Raw genomic sequence first — 23,094 nt, 5'->3', positions numbered from 1 at the left:
CGGAAAAAGAAGAGGAATCTGGGAGATGAAAGAAGAAAAGCAGCCGAGGTGGAAACCAAAAAACTATTGGAAGCAGGCTTTATCCGAGAACTTCGATTCTCAGCATGGTTGGCAAACATCGTGATGGTGAGGAAAAGCTCGGGGAAGTGGCGCATGTGTGTGGACTTTACCGACTTGAACAAAGCGTGCCCTAAGGATGGCTACCCACTCCCTAACATAGATAGGTTGGTGGATAACACCTTGGGCTTTCTAGTGCTCAGCTTTATGGATGCCTATTCAGGCTACAATCAAATTCTCATGCACCCAGAAGACGAAGAAAAAACAGCATTCATCACGGATCAAGGGAATTTCTGCTACAAGGTCATGCCCTTCGGGTTGAAGAACGCGGGGGCAACATATCAACGGCTAATGGACAAAGTCTTCAAAAATTAAATTGGAAGGAATATCGAAATATATGTAGATGACATGGTCGTAAAGTCGACCTCTGAAGAACAACACAAGCACGACCTGAACGAGATATTTGGACAACTCAGAAAGCATAATAAGCGGCTGAATCCAGACAAATGCGCTTTTGGAGTCAAAGGAGGTAAGTTCCTTGGCTTCTTACTAACAAACAGAGGAATAGAGGCAAACCCCGACAAATGCCTTGCAGTAATCAACATGCAGTCTCATCGGAACAAAAAGGAAGTCCAACAACTCACAGGACGATTAGTAGCTCTTTCCCGTTTCCTACCAGCAGCAGCAGAAAAGTCATATCACTTCTTTAATACCTTAAAGAAGACGGATCAATTTACTTGGACGAAGGAATGTGAAGAAGCCTTCACAAAATTCAAAAACACCTTAGGATCGCCGCCTATATTGAAAAAGCCAGATCAAGGTAAACCTCTACACCTATTTCTTTCAATTTCAACTAACACAATCAGTTCAGTACTTGTACCAGATGACAAAGAACAACATCCAGTATACTTCATAAGTAAGGTCCTACAGGGAGCAGAAACAAGATACCCGATGATTGAAAAATTGGCATTTGGATTAATCATCACAGCTAGGAGGCTGCGCCACTACTTTCAGGGATACTGAATTATAGTTCGGACTAATCAACCGCTCCGACAAGTTTTAGCCAAACCTGACTTAGCCGAAAGGCTGACAAAGTGGTCGGTCGAACTCTCAGAATTCGACATCTCTTATCAATCTAGAGGATCCCCACAGGCCCAAGCCTTGGTCGACTTTATCTCGGAATTTACAAATGAAGAAGAACCAAAACCATGGGAATTGTACGTAGATGGAGCGTCCAATGACAATGGATGTGGTGCAGGAATATTACTAAAAGACAAACAAGGAGTACATGCAGAACAGTCAATCAAATTTCAATTCCAAGCAACAAATAACCAAGCAGAATACGAGGCATTACTAGCAGGGCTTAAGCTCGCAAAGGAAATCCAAGTACCGAGCTTACAGGTATATTGCAATTCTTTGCTCGTAGTCCAACAGGTAACAGGCAATTTCCAAACTAAAGATCCCCTCGAAAAATATCTACATATTGTGAAAAACATGATAAAAAATTTTCAAAAGTTTGAAATCACACATATTCCACGAGAACAAAACTGCAGAGCTAACATATTATCAAAACTAGCAACATACAGAGAAGGTCAACAACCAGAGAATTTGACACACCTCACACTAACAAAACCAAGTCTAGATATGCAGTATGTTCTGAATTTGTTACAGGAAGAAGATTGGCGAACTCCAATAATACACTATTTGAAGACAGGAGTCATACCCGAAGGAGGTCCGAGATCTTTTAGAAGGAAAGCAACCCAATTTACCTTAATTGGAAACGACCTATACAAACGCGGTTTCTCCCGACCACTACTCAAATGCCTAGCAGGAGATGATACCAGAATAACAATGGACGAAGTTCACGAAGGCATCTGTGGACACCACATCGGAGGCAGAAGCCTAACAGCGAAAATCTTACGGGCATGGTATTATTGGCCGACCTTAAGGTCGGACTGCATAAACAAGGTCAGAAAATGTGAATCATGCCAGAAGTGCTCGCCATTAATGCACAGTTCGGCAGAAACCTTACATGTGACTGACATCAGCCGGCCATTCCACAAATGGGGCATGGACATCCTCGGACCATTCCCCATATCACCAGGGCAGGTAAAATTTCTTCTAATAGCTGTCGATTATTTCACAAAGTGAATAGAAGCATAGCCACTTGCAAAAATAACCTCAGACAAGGTACAAAATTTTATTTGGAAGTTTATTATTTGTAGATATGGTTTACCAAGGGAAATTGTTTCTGATAACGGTAGGCAATTTACCGATAAAAAAGTCGCTACTTTCTTAACTAGTATGAACATCAGACACCATTTTTTCTCTGTCGAGCACCCACAGACTAACGGGCTCACAGAGGCAGCTAATCAAGTAATTTTGCAGGCTCTTAAGAAGAAATTGACCGAGGCCAAAGGCCGCTGGGCCGAGCTCATACCAGAAATATTGTGGAGCTATAACACAACTCCACAGTCAACAACAAAGGAGAGCCCTTTTCGCTTAGTGTACGGAGCCGAATGCATGATCCCCCTAGAACTCGGCTAAGGATCAACGCGAACCGAACACTTCAGTGAAGACGCTAATAAACAAGCTCGGCACGCCGAGCTTGATGTCATTGACGAAGAACGTCACCTAATAGAGCTAAGGCAAAGATCAATGCAATTAGCCATGAAACGTCAATACGATAAGAAAGTAAGGCGAAGAACACTCGAAGAAGGAGACTTAGTTCTCAGACAACTAGAAGAGGTCTGAAGACCACCAGGCCACGGAAAACTAGCACAAACATGGGAAGGACCTTTCCGAATCGCTAAAGTAATCGGCAAAGGAGCCTATCGCTTAGAGACTTTGAACGGGACAACCATGCCAAACACATGGAACATCTCGTCCTTAAAATACTATTATAGTTGATAACATCACTGTAAATAAGTAGGATGGACAGGTACTATTTTTCCTAACCACGAGGTTTTTCCCTAAGGAAGGTTTACTCGGGTAGGTTTTAACGAGGCCGACCATCCTACAACCCTCAAATATGAAGAACAATTTCAAATATCATACAATCATTATGCTATCTATTTTCTACCAAAAATCCAACAAATAAAGAAGCATCAAAGCTGAATTACTAAAACATATAGCAAAACAAATCCGAAACATAAGCTCGGAATGATAATATCCAAGGTCGGATGTCAAACCGACATCAGTACTTACAAAATACAAAACACAAGTTCCATTTACTCTACAAGAAGGATATTCAAGCAGGAGGAACATTTTCATCATGATCCCCATTAACCTCGTCCTGAACAAGCTTTTCATTAATTACAATTTTTGTCACATCAAGTTGATGAACATCGAACTCAAGGGCAAATACTGATAACTGAGAAACAGCTCGGTCGAAACCCGAGGTAAACATATCAATGCCTTGATCCTCAAGCTCATGAATACGAGCAGTCATCTCTCCTTTGGTCTTATCATTCTCCCTTATCTCAGCTTGAAGAAATCTGATCTGATCCTGAAGACGAGTAACTTCTCGTTCTTTCTCACTTAACTTCAAAGTAACATCAGTGGCAACATCCTCTTTCTCCTTCATCTTAGCAGCCAAGTCAATGATAACCCCCTCCTTCTCCTTAACCAAACGCTCCAAGGTGGCATACTTCTCAGCATCAACCTGCCCAGCTCCTAGCAGCTCGGTCATTCGACCAACACACAATAAACGAGCAGCAACAACCTACCAATAACAAGCATCAAAAACCAAAAAAAAAAGGAGAAGAAGAGTAGAGGAAAAGAAAGGAAGAAAGCTTACTTGGACATATTTCCCTAAAGCTTCTAAGCCAACACGATGAGTAAGCGTCATATCCCCAGGGTACTGCGACGCCCTATCAGAAAGCTCAACCAAGGGAAATTGATCACTCCACAGGGAGTGAGCATTAGCCCCAGGGATGAAGCCATAAAGTTTTCGCTGGCGGTCAAAAACAGATGATGAAACCTCGTCAGTAGCCTTACACCCCGCAGAAACCACCTCCAACGAATCATCAGGCACATCCCTCTTCCTCTTTGAAGACACCGGCTGCGCAGTTGAAAAAGCAGCGCCATCCTCACCGGCCTTGAAAAGCACATAAGCACCCATACTTTTCTCCTTCTTCTTATCAAGGAAGGATTGAAGGCAAGACGAAGTCAAATGCAGGAGACGTCCTCCTGTAAACAAAACGTAAAACAAGACAACGTAAATCCTCAGAATCAGAATAACATTGAAAATACAGACATATGTTACCTATATAATTCTGCAACCCCTCCCCATCATTATCTTTCTCAAAACCCAATATCTCAGGGATTGAAAGACATTCACCAGCAGCAAAATTCTTCAATAAAAAGTCAATAACCAAGTCCTCCTCATCCGTCCTATAAGCCTCAAGAATTTGCATGGGCTCGGAACACCAGTAAAGAGTATATCTTTCTATTAACTCGTCATCAAGATAGAACGGATATTCTGTTTCTACAGAACGGATTTTCACGAATAAAGACTTAAAGTTCTTGAAAGAAGATTTGTAAAGAAGAAACAGAGATCGCCCAGGAAAACTACTCAAACAAACCCATAAACCCTTCCGAACCCCCTTACATTGAAACAAAGAAAAGAAAACCCCAAGAGAGGGAGGATATTCAAGAAAAGATATCAAACACTGATACGCTTTTAGAAATGCCCAAGAATTAGGGTGAAGTTGGGAAGGAGCACAGTTAAGTTGAGTCAACACGTCACATTCAAAAGAGGTAAAAGGAAACCTAACATGCAGTTCAGAAAAACAGGGGGTATACATATAAAAATACCCCCAACCCCCTCTTCGCTCACAAACCCTATCTTCGCTCGAGCAGGGGAGAAGCTCAACAGCAACGTTGGAACCATCCTTAGTCAATTTCATAGAACGAAACTCTTGAAGAGAATCAGAATTGCAGTACAAAGAGGCGCGGGTCTTAACATCGTCATGGACCCAATGATAAGGAGCATCGTCTTTAACCTCGAAAACTTTATGCTTCTCTTTCAGCTTTTCCTTCTCCATTTCAGACAAAAAACACGACAAGATGTAAAGAAAGAGTAGAAGATGGAAAACGCAAAGGATCTAACCTTTAGAAGTCATTTGGTAAACCAGAGTAGAGAGGAATGACTTCTCGAAGAAACCCAAGGAAACAACAACAACCTATTACAACCCACTAACTATGTGGGAAAGCCAAAAGCGAAAAACTAGGAGTCAAAACCGTTTCAGCTTCAGTCAAAACGTTTCAGTTTCAGCCATTAAACGAAATAATGGCAGCACGTTTCCCCAAAGACGTGGGAAAACCCCACTTTTAAATCATTTAATTCTTCTTTTCTCCTTCTCAAAAACGCGCGCAAAGTTGAGCTTGGGGGCTGGACAAGACTGCAAATAAATCCGAGATATAGGCCGTCTTAAAAGCTCAACTTGCTAAAAAATAAAATAACAAAAATACTCAAGCAAGCCGAGCTTGGGGGCTGTGTATCGTACCCTATAACTCAGAACTACCCGCCTATATCTCGGATAAACACTAGCCACGTCAAACAGGTAACTAACAGATAATCACACCACAGAATAGTCACCAAGAATCTCGGTATAAGCCGAGATTCACTCCAGCAAATCTTCTAATGAAAACCGCCCATATACCTATAAAGCGGAAACCTCTAAACCAACGAAACACAGCTCAAGTGGCAACACCTGAACACCTCAATACTCACGTCTCACATCACACACTCATATTTGAATATTGATATTTTACTCTCCTCTAACTTGAGCGTCGGAATCCTTTTTGCAGGTACCCCGATCGGTTCGTGTTCTAGCAGGACATTCTCCATTGTCGACCAGGTCTCCTCCCAATAACAGGCGGAATCCGACCTATAACGAGCAGACGTGTGTCCTTGCCAGAACAAGTATCATTTGAATAAAAATAAGAATATTATATGGACATTGATGTACATATGCATGGTGCTTATTACATACAACAAGTTAAGGCTAATATATTCAACAAGATCATATCATATATAGCAAGTAGTAGTATTTGTTTTCACTATGTATTCTACAATTTTTTTTTCACTTGCCCTGACCCATGCAAGGTCCCTACAAGTACGGAGAATTTGAATTGTGGGCCAAACACACCAACAAATCACAACAACCATATCAACATGTATAGCATATGGATCGCTGAGTAGTACTAGCTCTTCTGCATCTTTGTCCTATAAGTCTATAACAGCTGCTCTTTATCAATTTTTTTTTTGGAGTTTGGAGATACAATAATTATTTACAGCTATACTACAAAATAAATACCAAACTTACAATTTATTGTACCTAGAGTATCAAATTTTTAGAAAAAGACAGTAGAATACATAAAATGTATATGTATATGAATATGTATATGGATAAGACTAAAGATAGTGGAATATGTATATAGATAAGACCAAAGATTAATTTTCATACTTACACAGAAAAATTAAATACATAACTAGTACTAGTAAATTAAAGTTCATGGCTTCAAGTTATAAAGATTCAGAAAACAAAGGTTTTCAACTACTTATATTTTGCTAGCTATGATAATGTTTCATAAAACACTTGATATACATGTCCCTTATTAAAAGGTTAATACTTCTACTTTGTTAATAGTATAAGAAAATAATATTCTATAATGTATGGATAGAATTAATGAAAAATAGAATTTAATTTTCTAATATTTTTATTCTCTTTACTTTTCTGCATATTTAGAATGATAAAAATTAAATTCAATTTTGTTATTATAAAAATTATAATATTATTATGAAATTATTTATTAAAAAATAAATTAAAAAATATATATAAAAAAAATTATATATCTAAAAATAATTAGTATGCAACTTTGTTAAGAATTTAATAAAGATAATTTTACTAGCTAAATAGTTCTATTAATACTCAATAATTTAAGTAGAATAATGACTTAAATATAAATATACTTATATATACTCTTGTTTCTTAATTTTTTCATAACTATATTATATATTTATTCATTTTTATTGTCTATAATCTATAAAACACAGACACTATTTTTATTTGTTCTTTCGCATATCAGACACATTTCAAACACGACACTTATCAATACTCGTTCGATACGCGTGTCTTCTATGTCCAACCATGTTTTAATAAAAAATAAAGAATTCTTCTTCGAACACACTTTAACACATCTAAACAGCGTGTTTAGCTTTACTCTTAACATATATTCTTGAAATCAATTTATAAATATTATATATTATTAATTATTAAAACAATAAATATTTTAAATATTTTATATAAATAAAAATACTTTAAAAAGTAATTTATATATTAATATTAATAAAATATAAAAATATCATTATAATTTATTTTAAAATACTTTATATTTCATATATATGTCGTGTTTCTGTGTCTTGTAAGAATTTTAAATTAAATTTGTGTGTCTGTCGTGTCCGTATCAATGCTTGTGCATTATAGATAATATTATCTTTTAAATATCAATGAATTATAACTCAAATAACATAGTCCCTTCACCTTCATCTAGAAGTTTCGATTTGAGTCTCACTTCTAATTAATATATATATGTTGAAGTGACCGTGTGAGTGTGCAACACAGGCATGTGCGGATATAACCAGAAAAATTAAATAAGATATGTTACTTATTATAAATTGTTCAATGTTCGTTTCATTTACACTCGTTTTTAATACTTAATACCAAAAAGTCAACTAGAAAACTCAAGTTTTTAATTTAATATTTTTGTAGATAAAGAAAAAAAATACAAGATCTTTTTTTTGAAAATATGCATACCAAAAAACAAAGAGTATGCATTTATTTTTTAGATTTAGAATACATAAAAAAATTTTGACCGTATAAACGAATTCTAAACAACTTCATATGTGTCCGAAATTAAAATTACACGTTTGGTGAAAGATACGATTCTTACTTTTAACATCTAAAAGGATAATTTGTTACAATAAGTAAACTCTTTTTCTTTTTTTTTTTTAATTTATATCATATATAATAAGTAGTCAATTATATATATATATATATATATATATATATATATATATATATATATATATATATATATATGGTCACATCAATGTATATTAACATATATTATCTAATTAAGATAATAAAATATATATGAATAAGATCAAAGATTAATTTTCATTCGTACATATAACAGGAAAATTAAATACATAACTAGTATTAATGAATCAATGTTTATGGCTTCAAATTATAAAGATTCAGAAACAAAGGTTTTTAACTACTTACAAATTGCTAGTTCTGATAATGTTTTATAAAATACTTAATTTATATGTGCCTTATTAAAAGGTTAATATTTTTACTTTGTTATTTGTATAACAAAACAATATTCTGTAATGTAGGGATAGAATTAATGAAAAATAAAATTTAATTTTTTAATATTTTTATTCTCCTTATTTTTTTACATACTTAGAATAATAAAAAATTAATTTAATTTTTTATTATAAAAATTATAATGTTATTATGAGATTATTTATTAAAAAAATAAATTAAAATACGTATATAAAAAAATATATATCTAAACAAAACTAATATATAACTTCGTTAAAAATTTAATAAAGATAATTTTACTAGTTAAATATTCCTATTAATACTCAATAATTTATATACAGTTCAATAAGTTAGTTAGGAAATTAACAAAGAGTGAATAGTATAAGAAAACTTTCAGGCATGGCATGTATTTTTTTAGAAGTCTGAAATTTCAATTATCATTACCATTGAGATATAACATTAAATAATACACAAGGCTCAGATTTGAGGATGAAACATATTATGCATATGAAGGTTTGGAGTGTTTATAGATCATACAACTGGTTCTTCTTTTCTCAAGTTTTCTTTAGGTTGAAATTCTTAATTTGTCCTCCACTCTTGCAAGCTTAAAATGCCTTTTTTTTCTCAACCATATAGCTTTGGCGAAATGCACTCAGTGTTAGAAATTTTTTGTTTATTCTATTTTTGTTTTTGTTTTATTGTATCTCGTATTAATTTTTAATTATATTGTTCATACTTCATACACCAAAAATTAGTTATTGTGTAAAAAAGTAAAAATTAGATATTGCGTAAAAAAAATATGTATTTAGTATTTGATAAAAAATTATTTGGTATACTATTATAAATAAGTTTTAATGATTGTGGTAATTAAAGATCTATATAAAAAAATGTATGATTTAATACGAAAAATATATATAGATACATATTATTGATTTAATTACTAAGATTTTGTATGCAAGTTGTATTATTGGATTCATTTATTTAAAAGGCGATGAGAAATTATGCTAGGATAGTTAATTTTGTTTATATTTCTATTATTTAAAAATTTTAATTTTGATGCACCGTTAATATAAAATAGTTTTATATGTGCATTTAATTACGTAATACTATATCACTAAAAATAACTATTATTTTTATTAGCAGTGTGAATGGTCATTTAAAAAAAATTGATGTAATTGTACGACTGTGTAAAATATTTTACACTATCACAATATCAAAATTAAACTCTTAAAAAATAAAATAATGCTATATTTTGTAAAAGAACAAAAAGTTAATTAATTTGTTAAGAGTTTTAAATATTCAGAAAAGGGAGAGTAACGCAAGTTACTAGAATTTATAACAAGTACTTTATTTCAAATAAGTGTAATATGGATAAATATAATCACTGAATCCAAATCAAACTTTTTTTTACCCTTTTATGTTTTTGAGTCACATTTTTTCTATTTGGCTTATGTTAAAAGTAATATTAAATTGATATTTGGTTAAATATAATTTTATTTAAGAGTATGTTGTTGGTTAATAAATTATTGCATATATAAAATAGAATATTTTGATTAAGTTTTAATAAAAAAAATTTGGACAAAACAGTTTTTAACAACAATAATTATAACAACAATAATAAATTAGTTTTTAATCTTTTAGAATACTATATAAATTAGAATTTTTTGCTTAAATAAAAAAACTAATTTTAATTTGGGTTGGTCGAGTGGTCAGCTCACTTGTCCGCTTAAACAAGTGTCGAGGGTTCGAATCCCGCCTTGTGCATGCAGCAACCCATTGGCCATTGGCCAGCGGCAGACCCTTAAATGGAGCTCATATCCGCGGCGGATTAGTCCTCGACCTGTCGGGTTGGGGGATAGCGTGGGAAAAAAATAGATGATTATATATTAGATCTATTTTTTTAAATTTAAATTTATAGATTTTTAAGAACGTAATTTTTTTATTTTAAATTTAGATTTTTATTAGTTTTTAAATTTTTTTATATTTTATTTGAATACAAACTAAAATATTTTTTATTGATATTTATAATTAAAATTAAATATTTGTTACCATAATTTTGTCTGATAGCCTTTGAAAATAAGAATGATTCTTTTTGTTTCATTATTTCGTATTTTGTGCCTGTAAATACTCATTTTTTTCTTAATTTTACAACTTATGTTGTTAAATTAACAAATAATATGTATAAATATAAATATTTTTTAATAAAAATTGAAAATAAATATTTTGTATATAAATAAAAAAATAACAAATTAATATCTTATAAATAAAGTAACAAATTAATTCTCATTTTTTTAAAAAATTATTGAGGTATTAAATTATTTAAAATTTTAAAAATAAAAACAATTTTTTATTTATTAGAAATAATTTGTTATTTTTATGATATAGAAAAATTTATAATTATTTTAATGAAGTATTATTTATGATTTAGCTATTTTAACACACAAAAATTTGTAAAAATAGACTATTTTAACCATATTAAAAGTTCATGAACATATAAAATTTAACAATCTTAAGTTCTTAAACTATGATTATCTTAACATTTAAAGAAAAGAAACCATGATATTTAAAATTATTTCACATACAAAACTATTTATGTGTTAATCTTGTTTTTTTTCTTTTACAAAAGTATTATATATTTATATTATATAATTTGTTGCATAAGTTACTAATACCCCTATGTAATATTTTTTATAATTTAATTAAAGTCCATCATTTCAAAGAAGGAATAAGAACATCACAAGCCAATGAGTTATAATTCAAATGGCATAATCTTTCCATAGTCAATTAAAAGATTGTGGGTTCGAATCTCCTATCTTTGGTAAAAAAAAAATCACTATCATGCCGAGATACTATTTTATATTTTTGTGTCCATTCTTTTACGAAGGACAATAATGGACACAGAATTTAAAAAGGTGGACACGGACTTTTTTTTAATCAAAATTTTTTCTATTTTATGTTACTTTATTTATTCTTAATTTTGTTACTTTAATACTATTTTTATCTTATTAGTTCATAGACCAATTTTTCTTGTAATTTTCTGTACTCCTACGTACTCTTATTTTTTATTAAATTAATTTGTACTTGATGTAAAAAATTTATAATTACATAGCTATTTTAGTTATTTTGCATTAGTGTCTTATCCATCGTATCCAAACACAAAACACAAAATAATTTTTAGTGTTTCCGTTTTATTGTCTCTGTCTTATTGTCATGTCTCCAAAAATAAATACAGCCTAAGTGTCCAATTTTGTCTTTTTTCTCTCTAGTAAGGCTAGTCTTGTACATTACAACAAAGCTACACGATAAATAAATTACAAACAACCGGACCCACTTGGAATTTGATCTTCCAAAATAGTAGCTGGTATACATACTGAACAGTCTATATATACTTCATAACATCAACTATTTGGTTGTATACATATCTTCTATCTAATTTTCTACCAAAAAAATGTCTACCCAATTACTGAATCTTTTTCTTGTTGGAGGCTCACTGAAGAAGGACAAGAAGAAAGACAAAGAAGAAAACAAAAAAAAAGTAAAGAAATCCAAAAAGGCCAAGGAGAATGTACCTGCAGCGGTGACTGTATGCAGACAACGTCTCCATGCAAAACTAACAAAACAAACTGCCATGATGGTTGTATGTGTATGAGTAGTATCTGTCGAAATCGTCTAAAGGCTTCGGTAGCCGAACTGGAGACATCTTGTTGCTACTACTGTCTCCACGCTTTCTGCAATGGTGGCGTTTGCCAATGTTTTGTTGTTAGCGTTGTTTGCAATCTAACTTGTCTCTGTGATAAGAATATGTGCGTATTAGAATATCATAATTAGGGAACAAAATCAGGGAAATATCAAAGAGGATTAGAAAAAAATCAATGTAATTTATTAGGATATTATTCTATAACGAGTGTACTCTTAGCGTACTCTTAACGTACTCTTGGTCTATATATTGGTAAAAAAATCAATATAATTTATTAGGAATATTAGGATATTATTCCTAATAAATTACATTGATTTTTTTCTAATCCTCTTTGATATTTTCCTGATTTTATTTTCTAATTATGATATTCTAATACTTTGATCACCTACCCAAATGAGATTTTTGAGATGGTATAATTTTATTGTTTACTATTTTATCTTTAAAAGTAGATTTTCATATTTTTCTGAGATATTTATCGGATCATCTTTTTTCTTTTGTTTTTTTCAGACGAAGGATGCATTGAAAAAGGAAATAGTTGGAGTTCTACAGAAGTTTAAACTAGTGTGTGTTTTGAGTTGTAGTATAATGTTACTCTCTTGAGAGATTCAGATGTTCTATTTTTAGGTAGTAGTGGAAACTTATGTTTCATCTATCTTTAATTTTCAGTACTTTAGTTTTAGCAGTAGTTGAAAGTCGTGTTTGGATCTATCGTTAATTTACAATGTTTGTTTTTGCTCAACATTTTAGAGAATCCCGTACAATATGATAGAACATGGATCGACACTTTATCAAAGAAAAAATTGAGAATAGCATTATCAAACTTCCACTTGTGAGATCAGAGGCTGATATTCTTACTAAAGCAGTTTCAAAACAAGCTCCTGATAAAGTTCTAACCAAGTTGAGTATTGGTGATCCATTACTCACCTTGAGAGGGAGTATTAGAATATCATAATTAGGAAACAAAATCAGAAAAGATTAGAAAAAAATCAATATAATTTATTAGGATATTATTCTATAATGAGTGTACTCTTAGCATACTCTTGGTCTATATATTGGTAAGAACCTTATAATCACAGATAAGAAATATGAATAATAAAAATAATACTTTTCTAAATAATTTTTCGTTTCTTCCTAAACTCTTTTAATTTTTTGTTTCTTTCTTTAATATATATACTTAAATGTATTTAAATTTTTAATAGTAAAAGTTTTTTATAATGTTATTGAACAATAAAATGAAAAAATGAATAATTATTTGTTTAAATTTTTTTTGTGTCTATTATTTGTTTAATTAATATATCAAGTTTAGTACTTAATAAAAAAATAAAAGAATAAATAATTATTTTTAGTCACAGTAAAAATTTCATCTTCTAGTGACACCATTCGACTGTCATGAACTTTAGTGGTATGGTAAGAGATATAATTAAAATTTTAATATCATTAATATTTATTTATAGGTTAAGTAATTTGTTAAACTAAAGCTTTCTGTTAATTTATTTGTATGTTTTAATGTTGAATGTTAATTTATTTATATGTTTTAATGTTGATATTTAGGTGCATGACTCAACCCTCCAAAAAAAAACTGCCGTGTTACTTGCTGAGTTGGTGAGAAGTTTGTTTCAAGAATGGATGATTAAGCTATAGTTACGTTAGGAAGTGGAATGATTAAGACGGGTTAGGATTAAGACTGGTTAGTTTTAACTTTTGAAGTTATGTTTGGGAAAAAGCTTTTTGGTCATGAAAAATGGTCCATTGTTAGCATTGTTATTATAAAGTTATTGTGTTATAATCATGTGGAGAAAATTTTACATAAGTAATTTAGTAACTCAACAATCTATTTATTTACAAAAGTTGCTGGAGATGATTTATTAATGATAAAAAGCATAATTAATTTTAAATCATATCAATGATTAAATAATAAATAGGCAAAGAGGAAAACTAATCTTTAGGCTTCTTTTGATAAATTTTTATGAAAATTCTTTAAGTGATCTTATTTTCAAAAAAAAAAAATTAAAAAAATAAAAATAATTTTATGAATTTTTGATATTTTATGTAAAAATATTTTTTTATTTAACAATTATATTTTGATACAACAATATAAAAATATTTATTTATTTATTTATTTATTATATTAAAAATATTTTTTAAATAAAATAAAAAAATAAATTATAACTTTTAAAAGAGACATTTTTTAAATTTTTTAGTATTTTTATTTTTATTACTAAAATTTTATTAAACACACTAAAAGATAAAATAAAAAAAATTTATCGTCTGTCAACAATAATATTTATCTTACAGTAATAACAAGAACAATACCACACTTAGAATATATATAAAAAAAACTTTTAATAAAGAATGAATAAATCAAGAACAAAGAACTCAACTAATACTAATTATATACATAGTTTATTCCAAAAAATAAGAGGAAGAACAGTTTCACAATAATTAAAAAAATTTGTTAAGAGATATCATTCAATCTCCGATACTCTAACTATCTTCTCAGTGATTACTTATACATACTATACTATTAAAACTCATAGTTAAACATAATAATCATATTTAATTTTCATTATTTACACGGTAACTTAAAGGTATTGATCTATTGTAATATTATTAGCCTATTTAAAAAAACCGAAAAAAATCAAGAACATCAAAAAAAATTGATAAATAGTAAAATAACTCACCATAAATATCCCACAAACGAAAACTCATGTGATCACATAATGTGCAATCTTACTTGTGATATGCAACATTATATCATATGAGGACTTATCACAACATATCAAGCTTCCTAATGGCAATGCCAAGTTCTATGAACTCCAAGACCTCCAAGTCCCGGAAATCTGCTCCAATTAGTAACAACCAGCAAGATATCTGCGCAATGCGCAGGCAAGATAAATAAAGACTATAATAATGTGAATGTAAAATATATTTGAGATATTATTTAATGTTAAAAATAAAGGAACATTGATTTGTTTGAAAAATATATGAAAATTTTTAAGCAAATAAAAAAATTGCTATTAAAAAAAATGACAAATCAATCCCTAATTACATTTAAGTTTCTGAAAATTTAAAAATACATTTAAGTTTCTAATTTCTTCAAAATCTGAACACATTGATCCTTGGATCTAATTTATCCAATTTTAAAAACTCTCCCACGTGTGCATCTGTATCAATCACAACGCGAGTCACATTTAACTTTTTCATTGGGTCTGATAGACCCAAGTAAAGATGAGGAATCGATATGTCTAAATTTTAAAAAAGTTAGGAATTTAAATGTATTTTTAAATTCTCAAAGAGTTAAATGTCCGTGGATCAAAAGGTCAATAACCTATTTGTCTTTTTTTTCAAAAAAGAAATGCTATGGAGTATTATGTCATGTTATTATTCATAAATGATTCTGTCAAAATATACATGGGGCCTGCTACACATACAAGTAAAAAGGCCGTACAAGTTTTACAAGTTATCAGCCCAAACTTCATTAACACGCGCATTAACTCATTTTGAATGGAGCGTAACTACACGCGTCCCACTCAAACGGTCCCTCTTCGTCTTCGTCTTCGTCTTCGTCTTCTTCTTCTTCTTCTTCTTCTTCTCTTCTTCTTCTTCTTCGTCTTCGTCTTCGTCTTCGTCTTCGTCTTCTTCTTCTTCTTCTTCTTCTTCTTCTTCTTCTTCTTCTTCTTCTTCTTCTTCTTCTTCTTCTTCTTCTTCGTTTTTTTTCGATTTTCATGGTTTCTGAAATTCTTCTTGTTCTTCTTGCTGCACGTTCTTCTTCCTCTTACTCTTCTTCTTCTCCTTTTCTTTCGTTTCTGCACGTTCTTCTTCCTCTTTTTCTCTTCTTCTTCTTCTTCATTTACGTCTTTTCTCTCTGTTTTCTCTTTTTTTTTTTTTTCGATTTTTCATGGTAAAATCGTTTTTGAAGAAGAAGAAGCAGCAGAAGATGAGGAAGAGAAAGAGAAAGAGTTCTGAATTATGCATAAGATGTACTTCAACGAATTTTGGGTGTATTTTTTTAAATCCTTTGGGTGTATTTTCTGTAACCCTTTGGGTGTATTCCTATAATCGTTTGGGTTCTTGTAACCGTTTGGGTGTATTTTCTGTAATCCTTTGGGTGCATTTCTGTAATCATTTGGGTGTATTTGAGTGATATCTGACTGATATCTATGCGTGTATCTGACTCATATCTATAGGTGTATCTTACTGATATCTATGGGTGTATTTTTCATTTCAGAAAAAATGGCAAGCATTACAGAAATACACCCAAACGATTACATAAAATACACCCAAGAGATTACAGAAATACACCCAAACGATTACATAAAATACACCCAAGAGATTACAGAAATACACCCAAACGGTTACAGGAATTCACCCAAACGATTATAGAAATACACCCAAAGGATTTAAGAAATACACCCAAAATCATGCATAATTCAGAACTCTTTCTCTTTCTCCTCCTCATCTTCTGCTACTTCTTCTTCTTTAAAAACGATTTCAGAGCTTGATGTCAAAAAACAATAGAAATCAAGAATAACGAAAAAAGAAAACAGAGAGAAAAGCACGTAAATGAAGAAGGAGAAAGAGAAGGCAAGAAACAAAAGAAAAGAAGAAGAAGAAGAGGAAGAGGAAGAAGAACGTGCAGCAAGAAGAAGAAGAAGGTGCAATGAAAATGTGTCGTAACAGTATGTGGAGGAACTAACGTCAACGACGAAGAACAAACCATTGAGAAAGGAGGAGAAAAGAACGATCGAAAAAGAAGGAGAAGAAGAAGGGATGTAGCGCGTGTAAGGAACGTAGCACTTGCAGCGAATTTTGGGGATTAGAGTTTAATTAGCTTGTAATACTTACAAGCCCTAATCGCTTGTACGCAGAGTTTTCCCCAATATACATAATGTTCTAAATTTTCTACTAATTAAAAATTAAAATAGTACTTTATTCTGTATTAAATTAGAGTACATTACTTTTTCAGATATTAATAGTGCTCATTTATTTTTCACACCAATTAATAATTTAAATATAGTTTACATTGATCTCATAATGGTATTATTTGTTTTACTCGCACAGACGCACAAATAAATTGTTAACGTAGATAGAAAAAGAGTAATACATTAAAAAAGTATCACTAATAATAAAAGTGACCAATCTAAAAATAATATGTTATATTGTTATTAAAAATTTTTGTTTTATAATAGATAGTATACGATAACTTAAAATAAGCACGTCAAACCCATGCATGCAATGTGATAAATTAGAAATAAAAAATTATTTTGCTTTTTAAAAAATATAGGTAAATTTAGAAGTTCAAGAACACAATTTCTTTCAACTATGCTACCTGCCTCATTTGTTGTCATAATCAGCAAAACATGGAGTTTAATAAGAATATAAACCCACAGCTTAATAAGAATACATCTATGGTAAACATTGTTAAAACAAATAGTAAAAACTTAAAAATTTATTGAGAAACAATTAGAAGTAGATATTTATCTTAAATCTTTTAATAAAATCGCTAAATGAAGCTAAGCATTTTTTTTCACCAATCTCTCCTGTGTAAAATAATCAGAATTAGAAAAACCAACCATAGTTAAAGTGAATTGAGATGGGTTTAGCGATATATCCTTTCATGATGTGGATGTCAATTCGAATAATAGTATTACATACTTCAAAAATAAAAAAAGACAATAAAATAATAATTTCATTAATTAAAGTATATTAAAGAATTAGTTCATGTACATAATTCACATAAAAAATTTGTAACTATCACTTAAGGTCCTAATTTTAAAAGGATTTAGTTCATCAATAACTTTCTATCAATAAATTTAGTCATGTAAATAATTTATAAGATAGTTCATAGTTGCAAATTGTAAACAATCATGTTACTTAAATTAAACTTTTTTTTTGGTCTTACACTAAAAAAAAAAAAATCAATCAAGGTTTTACGTGATTCTAAGTAAACTATCGAATTAATATCTCCTATTAAGTTTGACTCTAGATCTATTGTAACATTTTTTAAAATCTTTAAAATTGACAAATACTATCATAAGTGATGTGAAATTAATATGACTTGCAACCTAAATCCATCCTACTAATATGTTTAAAGAATTATAATTGAAAATAAATGCTAGAAGTCAGAAATAAAATGCTAATTGTTCTTACTTTTTTGTAGATTTAGCTAATTAAAGATAGAATTTTGTATTTTAAAATATGTATTTTTAATTATAATTTATAATAAATTATTGTAATTACTTAAATTTATTTTACTTTAACAAATAATTTGCATGTTATAGTAAAATAAAAAAAAATTCCTAAATTACTTTAACAAATCGTTCATGACCCTCATTATGTCATCAATAAAATTGTATGCATAAAAGATGTAAAAACCTTTCAATTATGTGCATCCCTTTTAAAAGATCTTAAAAGCTTCCAACAACCACAACTAACCTTACAATATCGGCTTTAGTTAAAAAATATTAATAAAAAAAATGATATCTTAGCTCTAGAATTGGCCACACTACACTACTGTTGCCGAAGAATTTTTGGTCTTTAATACAACATATTGCATTGCATTCTATACCTAATATTTCTACCTCAAATAAAAATATTGATAAATCTTCATTTAAATTTTAGTTCTAAACTTATATATTCTCAATCTTCATTTGCACTATTAGTCTCTATCTTTTAATGCTTCAAGTAAACATAAACTTAAAGAAGGAATAGAAAAAGATAATTTTATCCAGAAAATTAATATTAAAAAACTTGAAAAAAGATATTCAAAAGAACATGAAAATATTATTGTCAATCATGAGTTAAGGAATGCTTACCTAGTACGGCCTTGTCAATCTTGTAATTTGAATTCAAGTTAACTTTATAAAACTCTATAAATCCAATTTCAAATGTTTATCATAAAATAAAATTTATGCAAACCTTAAGACTATTTTTAAATTTTTTTTACTTTTTAATAATTATACCACCCAAAGTGACATAAATATAGATTTCTAAGATGGGATGGCATTGCGAAAAGAAGCTTAGTAATTACAAAATTTGCTTTTAATATAAAGGTGTAAATGGTTTTCAAGATATGTTGCATTTTTGCTCACATTCATCTTTTAACTTTACAATGATGCTTCAAGTAAAAGTAAATATAACAAAGCACACCAAAGATTAAGAATGTGTTCAATTTTTTTAATCTTTGCTAAAAGCAAGGACTAACACTACTTTCTACCAAACTTCACAATAAATATTGTAAGTCCTAATTAGTTCTGAATTTAAAATTTCTTATCCAACATCTTTTTAAACAAACAAATACAGAGCATCTATGAAGTATGAAGTTACTCAAAGTTCAACAATGCTAATTATTATTTTAAAAATTTCTCATAAAATCATGTATACATTTTTTTTAAATCTTAAATTCTAAACCTTTTTTGTTCAGCTGCAAAAGATATCATATTATTTCAAGTCAATCTTTAATTTAAAATCTAACAGCAGAGGATATCCTAGAGTTAAAAATTATATCATTTAAAAACTTAAATCAAATTATTTATTAATTTTATAGAGAAGTCAATTTATGCTTAATTAGTTAAAATGGACTCGATCAAAGGGATATCATCCCCTCTATCAATAGTGATGAATGAATAAAACTATATAGCCTCAAACTTATCGCTTTATGTATAAAATTATGAAAATAAATCTATGTGCTAATGCATCAATCTTTCATATGAACTAAAAATCTTGAGGAGAACAATACCTAGCCAAAATTAAATTTCGTGCCAAAAACAGTTAAATTTTTAATAAAGTAAGGTTCGCTTTTTAAGTTAATTATACACCTAACAAATATTATCACAAAAATATGTTATTTGCATTGAAAATAGTCCCTTTTAAATTTTTAGTACTACCAAAAATAAATTATGTACTTTAACTAAAAAAAGTTTAAATTGAAGCAAGTGTTTTATGGAAAGCAAGATTACCTATTTGTCAAAACTACTTCATGGTGCATTGCCGACAAAACTCTACTACATATGTCTGTAGCTCAAATTAATAGAGTTTACCGCTGATTTTGCTAGTATATCTAACATTTACTATTCTATTTTAGTAATTAGACACATTTTTTCTTATGGAATTGTATGAACCAAAAACCAATTAAATCATTAAATGAAAATACCACATAGAAGAAAAATTAGAACTTGAAGATAGTAAAAAAAAAAAAATGAAGCATCCAAGTCTCTTGAATCTTGCTCTATAAGCCTCTTGAATCTCGATTCTTCAGATGGTTGCGACAATGCACTGAAGCATCGAATTTGTCGATCTGTGAATTTCCAAAACTAAAGACAGGTACATTCATGGTATGCAATTAAAAAAGCAAGGAATAAAAGGAGGAAGGGAGGACTCGATAAAAAATTTGGTATTCATTTAGTTCATCAATGAGGCTACCAGCCATATCACAAATTATAAATACTCTTCTTAATGTCCTTACACATGTACCTATTAAAACAACTGAAAATATGATGGAATCAAATATTATTAAAACTAAACTACATGAATCAATGTTAAGAATAAAAGGTTAATAATTGTTACAGCTCCCGGTGATAATGATCTTTATACACTTTCTCAAGTTATTACATCTCATCATTATTTCATCCACTTTGGTCTTCCTCAAGTGTTCTCTCCTCTCCATTTTCTTCCTCTTCTCCTTGTTCCTCCTCATCCTCCTCACCGTATTCAGCGTAACATGATAAGCAAGGGACAGAAATTTTATGGTACAATTTAAAAAATCCTAAACAGGTGTACCATCATTAATCGGTTATCATTAATCTATCTCACTTCTTAACGTATCACAGCACATAGCAGAAACCAAAGAAAACAGACCAAATAATTTCAACCAACAAGCATACAGAACATGTGAATATTATTATAGCAAACATAATAATAAAATAGCTCTTCTAATGCGTCTCCAAAAATATCCCAAATCAAGAAAACTACATAATCTGATCCACTTGATTCAGAAAGCTCCGTATATTAGAAAAATTAAGAATCAACTGAGATGAAGAATCAAACATGGCTGAGAAGCTGAGAGTTTAAATGTTAAACCTCAATATTCAAATAACATGACTCCATTATTGTTATTATTACACCCTTCTAATGTCACAAACTCAATATATATTATAGTCCGTTGACACTTGTCTATTCACAACTTGGCCTCATCATTCTGATTCATACCTTAAGTAGAAGAAAAAGTCTCAATCAGCTTTCGTTACAAATTTATCCAGAAAGTTGGGGTTTTGGTTCGGGGTTCATGCCGATGATAATGATAAGAGGGATGAATCCGTGAATCAGTAACATAGGTACTGCAAATTTTAATAAAGTTCATCACAATGATTAACAACAACAAAAAGCACTGAAGGAACATAGGTACTGCAAATTTTAATAAAGTTCATCACAATGATTAACAACAACAAAAAGCACTGAAGGAACACTCAGTAATATAGGCAGTGCAAACTTTAACAAAGCTCATCACAATGATTAACAACAACAAAAAGCACTGAAAGAACAGTGAATCAGTAACATAGGCAGTGCAAATTTAAAATTTAAAAGTTATCTATTTAAAATTTATCTTAAAATACAATCAGTGAGCAAAGCCAATCAATCAAGCACTGACTGAGCATTCTGTTCTGATTCTGTGACTGGGAAGCAACAAATTCAGCAACAAATTCAAGTTACAGCAACAAATTTAACAAATCATAGTAAAGTCCCGATTTACAGCAAAAAGGCAAATTTATTGATTACCAATTCAGCAACATGCAGAAATACAGGGAGAAGGGAAATCTGGAGAAGAGAGAACACTAAGCCAACACATTAACCAATAATCACAAAACACTAAACCTTCACCCATCAATTACAAACAAAGCCAGCAATTACAAACATTAGCACATTATAAAACATTCCAAAACACTAAACCTTCACCCAGCAACTACAAACAAAGCTATCAGTAAATTTGAACAAAAAAATTAAGAGCCATCAGCAACTAACAGAGCCATCGAGCCATCAGTAACAGAGCAAAGAATTGAAAGCAACAGACTAACAGAGCCATCGAGCCATCAGTAAATTTGAAAAAAAAAATTACAGCCATCAGCAACCAGCAAATACAAGACAGATCCATCAGCAGCAGACAATTACAATTTACAAAACATTACAAGAAAAATGGAACAAAAATTGAACAACAATTTCAGAACTTCAAACGAAGAAGAAGACCGAACATTCAGAAATTAAAAGGAAGAAGCGGAGGCGAAGAATTGAAAGCAGGGTCACTAACCTGGGTTCCGTGCCGAGAAGCCAGCGAAGATGAAAACGACGTGCCGAGCTACCTGGGGAAGAGGAAGATGAAAACGACGTGCCAGCGAAAACGAAAACAACACGGGGAAGAGGAAGCAGCGGTGGCGCTGAGGACCTGGGGACGGCGGCGTCGATGAAGGGCTAGGGTTTTCCTTGGCTCCAGAGGTCTCCAGGGAATGCACGAATGATTGGGGGAAGAAGAGGGGGCGGCGGGGGGGGGGGGGGGTGTTTGGTTCACGAATGGTTCTGCTTTTGTTTTGTTTTGTTTTGTTTTTTTTTTTTCCCGAATAAACAAAACGGCGTCGTTTTATTCGAACTGACCAATTCAATTTTCAAATGGTTTTTTCTCCTATGGTTATGAGGGCTGTTTGAAAATTTTCAAAAGTAATTGTTTTAAACTTTTGACTTATAAAAAATAGTAATATTAATGTTTAGTATAATTTTTAAAATTAAATTGCGATTTTTTTAGGAATTTATAGAAAAATTAAAAAAATAATTCCTCTCGTAATATTACTATTTTTACTACATTTTTATAAAATAAGTATTTTTAGAACTAAAAATTAAAATACAAAATAACTTATTTATAAACTACTTTTAATATAGTCATTTATTGTTTAAGCTATTTTTTCAAAAAGAGTTTAATTAAATTGTTTACCCAAACTGAACCTAAATATAAGATCGGCC

General features: G+C 30.4%; 1 long non-coding RNA gene across 1 annotated transcript; it reads right to left on the bottom strand.

Moving 5' to 3' along the window:
* Positions 1-20,969: 20,969 nt before the first annotated feature.
* LOC112795312 (uncharacterized) lies at positions 20,970-22,679 on the bottom strand. Its single transcript, XR_011881473.1, has 2 exons — positions 22,391-22,679; positions 20,970-21,425 (listed from the first exon to the last, which is right to left on the bottom strand). It is a non-coding gene; the product is annotated as an uncharacterized lncRNA (long non-coding RNA).
* Positions 22,680-23,094: the final 415 nt, after the last annotated feature.

The sequence above is a fragment of the Arachis hypogaea genome, chromosome 4 (assembly GCF_003086295.3).
Source record: "Arachis hypogaea cultivar Tifrunner chromosome 4, arahy.Tifrunner.gnm2.J5K5, whole genome shotgun sequence".
Taxonomy (NCBI): Eukaryota; Viridiplantae; Streptophyta; class Magnoliopsida; order Fabales; family Fabaceae; genus Arachis; species Arachis hypogaea.
The sequence above is the reverse complement of the archived record's forward strand: the minus strand, read 5'-3'. Positions and strand labels throughout refer to the sequence as shown.